Raw genomic sequence first — 10855 nt, 5'->3', positions numbered from 1 at the left:
ATTAGATGGTACAATCAAATCTGACCATTGATCTAATTCACGAAAATCAATTACTAATAATTTTTAGGGGTTGATCCGTACACCACTTTAAATTTGCCATACACCACTAAATTAATTATTTAGACATTTTTACCCTTTCTTTTACACTATTAAATTTGTTATACACCACCAAATGAAGGGTATAAATGTCCAAATAATTTATTTGGTGGTGTATGGCAAATTTGAAGTGGTGTACTAATCAATTCTCATAATTTTTAGGAGTCTTTAATAAAAGTCATTTATACCCTTATATATTTTTTCTCATACGGAGTATCAAAAGACTCAGGAGTCATTTACCTTCAATAATTTCTAGGGTTTCAAACTTTCACCCACTGCATGAAAAAAAAAAAAACACTGCCGAATCATCCTCTCAAAATTTCCATCTCTGATCCGTTTTCAGAGACTACCAATAAACGGATTTTAACGATTGATATTAGTTTAACATAAGAATCGTCAAAACAAATGTGTGTATCAATTATTTGAATCAGATGTGGCGGCTTCATCTTTGTGTCATTACGATTTGTACTTCAGGTAATCTAGAAGATTAAATATTTGGTTGTAGGTGCAATTAGGGTTTTGAAGATTCAATTTTCAGCTGTGAAAACGATCTCAAGATTCCGTAATCCAGAAGTGAACAATATTCATCAGTCGAATTTTTCGGTGTAAGTATAAAATGTTAATTTCTATGTGTTACTCAATCGTTAATTTTTATTAGGACCTAAGGATTCATAATTAATAATGATAATTGATATTTACTTGTTCGTCATGTAAATAATGGAAGTTAGGATATTGAAATAGATTTTTTTTCTTTTTTTCTTCATATTGTTTGTTTGGTATATTGATATGAAAAAAAGGATGCAACAAGATACAGATTAAATTCAAAAATCATTGAGATTGAAGCAAACAAAGTTACATATCATATATGAAAACGACTGAGATTGTCCCTTACTTTTTTTAATCATTTGATGCTATTGATGTTTGGTATTCTGCTATCTTTTTTTTTATCCTCTGATATTTCATGGTCATGGTGATAGCTATTTGGTTCATATCCAGTTTATTATTTTTGTGGTGTATTGCATTAGTGTTCTGCGAATTTGACTGCATGATTTTCAAGGGTTTAATTGTTTGATTATGGTTTTCTTAGGTGCACCTCCAACTTTTTGGTTGCTTCTGAAATTTTTCTGCTGAAAGGTAATCTTATATTTTACGGTTCTACTTTTTCCGTTTGTTTTGCTATCTACAACAACAACAACAATAACAATACCCAATTCCACTAAAGTGGAGTATGGGGAGCAAGGTTGTAAAACTCGCGACTCGGGGAGTACTCGGCCGGAGGTTTTTGAGGAGTAATCGGCGACTCGGGGAGAACTCGGAGGAGTACTCGGATGTTGACTTTTGTTGACTTTTCTAATATAACTAATTATTTTCAATATATGTGTATAATATATCAAGTATGTTCATGTTATTTTTGATTTTGTTAAACTTTAGGGACTTTTATTGTCATTTGCCAAAAGTAAAAGAAATTAATCTAAAGTGAATCTCTTATAGTCTTATAGCTGTAAGTCAGTAAGTACAGGGCTGGTATTATATATAAAAATATATAAATATAAATAAATATATATATAATATAATTATAATATATATATAAATATAAATAATGGTATATAATATGCCTAGAAAATAGATGGAGTACAGATTTAAGCAACGTACAGAGTAACTTTTCTCTCTCTCTCTCTCTCTCTCTCTCTCTTATCTTCTTCTCCACAAAAAACTTTAATAAAATTCAAAAAGTCACAGCAGATTTAAGCAACTTACGGCCTACTTTGTGACCGGTTTCAACTTGTTTCCTTCATCTCTCATCTTCTTTTCTTTCTCCTGTCATTTCCGGCGAGATCTGAATAATTGACCGCCGTTGACCGCCTGTTCACCGCCGTTGACCGGCGGTTGACCGATTTTTAGGCCGAGTTAGCCATCGAGTTCTCGGTGACCTACTGAAAACGATAACTCGGCGAGTTCTCGCCGATTTAATCCGAGTTTTACAACCATGATGGGGAGGTTAGATGTAGGCAGTCCTTTCCTCTACCCTAAAGTAAAAGGGAAGTCATTCTTCTACCCAGGATACCTATCGGTCCCCAGGTAGAGGAAGTCGTCCCTCCCTATTCTGTAGAGCAGAGAGGCTGCTTCCTAGGGACCTCCGACCAGAAAGAACCATGAAATCCGATATGTGAAGTAAAAATATACGAGTAAAGTTGGCAAAATAGAAGCTTTACCATGAATAATGTATACTCCAATACGATATATATAGGTAAATAAAGCATATAACAATATTGAGTAATATAACATATAATTAAAATATGTGAGTGTCAAATATGCAAGTATAACAAGTCATGTAAGTACAATAAGTATACGTAAACATGTTGGTAAGAAGCATGTAGGTATAATATGCAGTATAAAATAGATGGTATACTATGTAGGCATAGACAAATAAGTATGCTATGTTAGCATAAAAACATGTGATATGTAAGTACGTATAAATTAATTGCTATATAATGTAATACAAACATGTAACCATATAGTGCAATTTGCTATCTACAAATTAGTTTTTATTGCGGTTATTGATTGTGGATGGCACATTAACTTCAATTGTAGACTAACAATTGGTGACAGGCGTGAAGCGATTGAAGCAAGGGTAGCTAGCTCGCTTAAGTAACTACTTACCGAGCGGGGACATAACACTGCAATTAATAAAGTAAATATGCCATGCTTTCCTTTTTTTATTTGGTTATTTGTAGTCTTTTCTATGATTTTTAGCTTGAAAAATGGTCTTGCGATAGTATAATACCATCTACTCAGTTTGAAGTGGAAGAACAAAAAGGAGTTCGACGGTTGAATTTGTGAAGAGTTGAAAAAGATGTGAAGAGTTAGAACTCATTTGAAGAAGATCAATAAACCTTCAGTCAAGACCATACAGGTTGACTTTTTGCTATCTCAATGTTTTTTTTTTTTGTTTATTTATGAGGTTTGACGATATGGGTTTGTTTTCTTTGATGTGGTAACAGAGTCCTCTGATGGTAATTTAATAGATTGTACGTTGTTTCTCATCTTCGACCTGTATTTGATCTTCCTAAACTTATACGACAAAAGTCATTGATATTTACTACTAATAACTCAAATACATAATAAAATATATGTATATGTAGAGATTAGAGCTTATATGATTAGTAGTATATGTATATGAATAATAAAAGTATGAGATTTAATGGTGCTCATTGAAATTTTGATTTTAAGAATGTAATGGATTAAGCTAACGTTATTAAAATAACAGGGCGAACCATCTGAAAGGCCAAAGGGGCATAACTCAAGTAATGAAATATATGAGACGATTCAACTTTGAGCAGAATTCTGATGCTGTCCGGAAGCGACTATATCAAAAGAACTACTGAAATAGACGTTTTAAGATTGAGTTTCTTACGAAGATTTGGAAGAAACATCATAAGATGTGTGAGACATGACACCATTAGTGGTGGTCGTGACTCGTGAGGTTAGTTTAGTCTTTTACTATAATGATTTTGTTTTTTAAAAGTGATTACTTTTTAACTAATCACTCTACTTTGTTGGAAAAAAAAAATACTATTTTTGTCATCTTTTCTATTAATTTCTTAAATGACTGCAATTTCTCGAACGTTGTATTTTAACCTGGCAAATAGGTCAGGATGGGCCGGGTTGGGTAACGGTCAAAATGGTTTTGGGCTGAAATGGGATATGGGTCAAAGGGGTCAAAACGGTTTTGGGTTGAAATTGGTCATGGATCAAATGGGTCAAAACAGTTTTCGATTGACCCAAATTTGAGACTATGGCTCTCAATTGCCAGGTGTAATTTTAATATTTCATAATGGGCCAATACGCTTTATGACAGTCACCGGGTTTTTTCGATCGGTGTATTTTGACTAAACCCTTTTTCGAATACATATTCACGTTTCACTTTCGATGTATGTATAAATGTGTTATATGTCTTATTGGTTTTGAATTGCTTTCGTGTAAAGTAATCTTCCACATCAAATTAGATTGAATGTTAATTTTTTTTAAGCTTTACTCATTTATGAGGATCTTTTCATCCATGTGTTATGTGAAGGAATTAAGTCTCGGCATGTTGGTAAGTTGGACTTTACATTGATGTACTCCGTATAAATTATTTCAATCATATATGATATGTTGTGTTATGCGTAGATACTGGAAGCTACCTGTTTTTGTTGGGGAATTAAATCTAATTCTTATTGTCAGTTTTAGCCCAAATTTCAATTCGAAGTAACATTTTTAATGATGGATGTGCTATAACACCAAAAATTAGAATTTAACTTGAAAAGGGTTCTGCTTATAGTATTTAACTGGCTCACAGATACAAGATGTTTTTCATTTTGTATCTGTTCTTTTATGTTTCCTTTTGTGGAAAATAACTAATAACTATATATTGTTGGGAATTATGACTCTTCTGTAGGTTGAACTGATACATCGGTTACAAGGTTGAATTTTTATAAGAAGTTGCTAGGTGTTTTACTAATTCTTAGCTATAGTCACATTTCAAGTGATTCTTGAATAAGTACCAAAATTTATTTGTATCAGTTGGTCAAAATAAGAAAAAAAAAATCTGTCTAACTAATTGACTATAAATGTATGCAGGATACATGTCAGTGACAGAAGCTGGGAGCACACTGGTGTTGTGGGTGAACTGAATGAAGCCTCAAGTAACTTCCATACATCGCATCTCATGGGAAAATGGTTCTCACTAAGAGGTTAGTCTTAATAAAGAAGGAATTACTATTTGACCATTCCTTTTAATCGAAAACTTTGATTTTGATTTACTAAAGTAGGTGGCAATATGGGTGTGACTATCTATATAAATTACCTTCGTATCTCATGTACAATTTGATTAACATACTTAAATGCACAAATAAGTGTCATCGAAAATGTTTTGTGATGATGACTTACTTGTCAGCTTCACTTGTCAATGAAGCAGGCGAGGACCATCAGATAAACTCTACAAAACCAAAGGTACTTGCAATAACTCATTACACCCTATATTTACATTTTCATGCCTTTGTAGATGAAACTTGACAACAAATGTAAGCAAAGCCCAACAATAAGTTCACTATGGAGTAAAGTATCCTTTGCATTTAGAGTGCGATATCCTCGATAGCAGACTTTATAACGTCTCTTGGATCCTTAGTTTTGTTATCTTATATATCTTGGTTCTGGTTCATTGGTGTTATCAAATCGGTGTTCCTATAATATCTCGATCGCTGATTATGCCAACATGACATTTGATCAGGTATCATAACCAAGTATATGTTTTATATTTTTAATACCTCTTTAGTGTTATCATATTGTATATGTTTCATATTTTATTTTATTGTAAATCCATTTGTAACTACTTATAATTCAATTGGAGCTTGTAACTGAGCAACAATTGATGACCATCAACAACTCATTTAAAATGTTAGACGACTAATTTTAAAGTAATATAAATTTTTTCAATTAGCGCAACTCCGAATATACTAATTATTTTAACCATTTTTGAGCAGCTGTGGCTACGAGCTCAACTTCAACTATTTGTGTCACAATCTATTTGTTGGCACTTGCTACAGACTGCAGATGACTACAGATAATTGGTATGCATATAGGTTTATGCAACATTATATGGTACGGAGTAATAATTTGAATTGTCATGCAAACCTTTTGCGTTTATGTTTATGCAATAGGCAGATTATTTGTTTGTCTTACAAAGATACTTGTGTCATCAGTTTTTGAGAACCTATTGGTACATGTTTTTTGGTCTCTTGAGCTTATTTTTATTTTATAAATGCATCAAAATCAGTATTTATCTGCAATAAACTTCACCTTAATATGTATTATATGTCATGAGGAATATTCATTTGAATCCATAAATTAAGTTGAGATTCAAGAGACCAATGAGAGCGTGACATGTGGCACGAAAATCACATGTGATTGGAAAAAAATTCAAAATTTTTTTTTCCCGAAATTTCATTTTTTAAAAAAAAAATTTCGAAATGTTTTTTTTTTACGATTTTTTTTTTTTCGAATCTTTCTTTACAAACACATGTGATTACCTGCATAATCATATGTGATTGAATTATACAATCACATGTGATTGGATTTGACATGCATAATTATATGTGATTGGGTTTACAATCACATGTGATTGTAATCACATGTAGAATCACATGTGATTGTAAAAAAAAAAAAATTTGAAAAAAAATTCGAAAAAAAAAAATTTCCGAAAATATTTTTTTATTATTATTTTTTTCAATCACATGTGATTTCGCGCCACGTCGCGCTCTCATTGGTTCCTTTGTTTTCAAGCAAATTAATGGATGTAAGTAATTACAACTCTATATGCCATTGTTATATATTTGACATTTGCAAAAATGTACTTTTACAACTTACGTCCGTTAACGGAGTCATAATGGTCCTCACATACTCAAAAAATAAAAAACCAATTTCTACTTTCTATAACAAAATTCCTTAAAAAAGGAAGCGAACGTAAGCTCTTCTTAATTAATCAACGCGTATAGTAATCGATCCTATCATAATAGCTCTAATGATACATTGATTATACATTTTTTTTAAAAGAAACCCGCGAATTCGCGGGTCTTTAACTAGTATTTTATGATGTTAAATGAACTTTATAAATTTTATTACTTAAGATATATAAAAGTATATTTTTATATAAAATTTTATTTATTAATAAATGAATTATATTATTTACTTTAATAAATCTTTTAAAAAATATTTAAAAATACAAAACGACGATATTTAAACTATATAATAATCATGTATAAATTTTGGAAATCATTTTGAGTCAAATTGACTTTTGTTGACTTTTGCATATTAGTCTCGAGCATTAGGATTGTGGTACACTATGACATAACCTAATTTGTTAGACAAATATTGACCAACATATAAATATATATACTTAATTTAGGTTCGTGAATCCGAGGCCAACCTTGCACTTGTTCAATGACGTTATATGTATTTTTACTACGAAATACAGTATGGTGAGTTTCATTTGCCTTTTTACCCTTTATATTTTTGGGCTGAGAATACATGCGAAATTTTTATAAATGTTTTACGAAATAGACACAAGTAATCGAAACTACATTATATGGTTGAATGATTGAAGCCGAATATGCCCCTTTTGCTTGGTAGCCTAAGAATTAGTAAACCGATCTAGTAATTGACGCGTATCCTAAAGATAGATATATTGGGCCTAACGAACCCCATCCAAAGTACCGGATGCTTTAGTACTTCGAATTCGTTTTTATTATGTCCGATGGATTTCCCGGAATGTTAGGGGATATTCTTATATGCATCTTGTTAATGTCGGTTACCAGGTGTTCAATCCATATGAATGATTTTTGTCTCTATGCATGGGACGTATATTTATGAGAAATGAAAATGAAATTCTTGTGGTCTATTAAAATGATAGAAATGAATGATTATGATAAACTAATGAACTCACCAACTGTTTGGTTGACACTTTAAAGCATGTTTATTCTCAAGTATGAAAGAAATCTTCCGCTGTGCATTTGTTCATTTTAAGGATATTACTTGAAGTCATTCTTGGCATATTTCGAAGAACATTGCATTCGAGTCATTGGGTTCATCAAAAATTATTATTAAGTCAATTTATCGTTGGATAGTGGATATTATGAAATGGTAGGCATGCTTGTCAATTGTCGATGTAAAGAAAGTTTGTATTTAAAAAAAAACAAATGCAATGTTTGTAAAATGTATTATATAGAGGTCAAATACCTCGCGATGTAATCATATGTTATTGTATTCATTCTTATGGATTAGGACGGGTCTTTACATACAGTTACCAGACTAGGGAATATTTACGTTCAACTCACAATGAATAACTTAAACCAACTTCCACTTGTGTCCAATATGAAAAATAAAATGCATGTATTCTCATCCCAAAAGATATAAAATAGAAAAATGGGACTATAACTCACCTTAAAGCAAATGAAGTAGCCACATGAAAAGCGAACAGTAAATGAAGTAAAGTGATCAAGAATGATCACAACGCCGACCAATAAATAATGCAGGTCGATATAAATAACTAATGTAGGTCAAGTCTTAGTATGATAGCTATAGTACTTGTTGCAAGTAAACATAGGACAACATTCAGTATGCTTCGGTTTGATCAGAATAGCGTAAGGACACGTACTTTCTATTTTTAAAAAGTTTCTATTTTTAGCAGGTTTGCATTTTTGGAAAGTTTCTATTTTAGGAAAGTTTCTATTTTAGGAAAGTTTCTATTTTTGGAAAGTTTCCATATTTAGAAAGTTGCTATTTTTGGAAAGTTTATAAGTTAGGAAAGTTTCCTCAATTAGAAAGTCAACAAAAGTCAACTGAAAGTCAAAGTCAACCGAAAGTCAACTTAAAAGTCAACCTTGGTCAAACATAGTCAACATTGAATTTAAAGTATAAATTATATTAATAATATAAGTTATAATGTTATTTAAAGTTATATATGTATAATCATGTCATATCATAAGTTTAATTAAATTAAATTGAATTATAAAGTTAGCGTAAGTTTAAATGATATAATTAATATAACATAAGTATTTAATTAATTAATTAAATATTAATCATAATATAAGTATTATTAATTAATAATAAATTTTTAATCATATCATAAGTATCATTAATTAATAAAGAATTATTAATCATATCATAAGTTTTAATAAAAATTATTAAATTAAATCATAAGTATTCAATAATTGAATTTTAATTAAATAATAACTAAGCCTTATAATAATTAAATAATTAATTAATCCTTATTATAAGTCTTATTATAATAATCTCATAACATAAGTTTAATACTTACCATACGTATTTTTCATTAATAATAAAAGTATTATTAATCATAAGTTTAATTAAAGTTTCATTAATCAAAATGTAATTAATAAATGATATAATAAATATGTATATCATAAGTCTTAAATTGAATTAATCACATTTATATCATAAGTAATTTAATTTAATGATAATGAAAATCATTATTTATACCATAAGTTAGATGTTATAACCATAAGTTTTAATTAAAAGTTCATCGGGTCATAACTTGAGCCCCGGGAGTCGGTTTTCGGCGACTCTTATATATATCTCTACCTAACCAAATCACCCGACACATTAGTGCACTCAAGAACACCCCAAGAAAAGCTACCAAGTCGTGACCTACAGCCATTATTCAACTTGTAGCTTTAATCCGTTCAAAATCATGTTTTAGTCATAACGGGTGATCCGTGGCTCGGATTTCGATGAACCGAACATGAAAGTTCATCCAATCATCAATACTAACATACTATTACACCCTAAAGACTCTAAAAATGGTCACAAAGTCGGACCATACCTGAATCAATTCGTTTTTACATTTTAATTTCAATAAAACACCATTTTAATCACAACTGATGTTCCGGGAATCGAAATAACATGAATCTGGAGTCTAAAATTAATGTCTCGATCAGAGGAACACATCTAGACCCTTTAATTTAACTTTTATATTAGTTATTTTTACAGAAAAGATCAAACAAACCGCTGTCCCAAAACAATCAAACCGAAAACATATATAATCGAGCATTTCTACGCATACAATCAACAATACAAGAACATACTATCATCATACTATCATAATAACATGTAAATACAGAAAAATAAATGAAAAATTAAAAAGCTAGGGTTAGGGTTTATACCCTAATCGAGAATCGAATGATATGAACGTGTAGAGGAGAACGAGAGGAACGCGTTTATGCAAACAATAGAATGATCCAAGAAAAAATTGTTGATGAAATGATGATGATGGTGGGTTTGGGCGACGGCCAATATGGGAGAAGAGAGGAGAAGGAGAAAAATTAAAGTTAGTTTAGGTTTAGGTGAAATGAGGAAATGAAAACATGAAATGAAAAATGAAAAAGCAAAGGGGTATACCCCTCCCTTGTTCGGCTAATTGGTGGGTGTGGGGTGGGCCCCATGGCTCACTTTGATGTTTTGGTAAAATCCTTGTGGCCCGAACGCTCGAACGAAACCCGAAACGCGAAAACACGACTACGCGATTAAATATTCGGAGAGATAACAAATACGCGACGAAAAATATATATAAACACTATATATAAATATATGACATTAAAATATCATATTTAAAATAATTAGGATTTAAAAATCCCAAAAGTTTGACCGTTGGTTTGAAAACCGAAAAGATTCGCCGGATAGAAATCCACGATTCGTATAAACGTACAAATTAAATTATGAATACTAATATTCATTTAACACATAATATTTAATATATTATTACTAAAATAATAATATAGATCATAGAAATGACGTGACACGAATAACAATTAACGGACGTTAAATAATAAACGGTAAAAGATAACGGAAAAAGTAGGGTCGTGACAATATCAGCCTTAAGTACCTTTTTGATCAAAGAATATCTACACCAACACAAATGAAATGGTTGCCCAAACTTATGGGGTTTGACTATAAGATAGTTTACAAAAAGGGTTGTGAAAATGCAGCTGCAGATGCTTTATCCCGGGTTCAAGTTATTGGTCAACTATTTCAAATTCAGTTGACCTCCATAAGTCACAATTTACAGGATCAGATAGCTAAGAGTGTGGCTGAAGATGTTGACCTACAACAATTAATTGCTAAACTAAGTGTGGATCCAGCTCAGGCCAAGCACTATTCTTGGCATAATGGAATTTTGCACATAAAAAATAAGGTTGTAATTGGT

General features: G+C 31.0%; 1 long non-coding RNA gene across 3 annotated transcripts; it reads left to right on the top strand.

Annotated features, from left to right (window-relative positions):
* The first annotated feature begins 378 nt into the window (after positions 1-378).
* LOC139844426 (uncharacterized) lies at positions 379-5865 on the top strand. Of its 3 annotated transcripts, XR_011757943.1 has the most exons (8): positions 379-701; positions 1184-1230; positions 2707-2788; positions 2893-3010; positions 3365-3580; positions 4535-4585; positions 4717-5365; positions 5619-5865. It is a non-coding gene; the product is annotated as an uncharacterized lncRNA (long non-coding RNA). The 3 variants fall into 3 exon arrangements; XR_011757942.1 differs by lacking the exon at positions 4535-4585; XR_011757944.1 differs by lacking the exon at positions 4535-4585 and having other exon boundaries at positions 2874-3010.
* The last annotated feature ends 4990 nt before the right edge of the window (positions 5866-10855 follow it).

This window comes from Rutidosis leptorrhynchoides, chromosome 4 (assembly GCF_046630445.1).
Source record: "Rutidosis leptorrhynchoides isolate AG116_Rl617_1_P2 chromosome 4, CSIRO_AGI_Rlap_v1, whole genome shotgun sequence".
NCBI lineage: Eukaryota > Viridiplantae > Streptophyta > Magnoliopsida > Asterales > Asteraceae > Rutidosis > Rutidosis leptorrhynchoides.
Note: the sequence above shows the minus strand (reverse complement) of the source record. Positions and strands in the feature narration are given on the sequence as shown.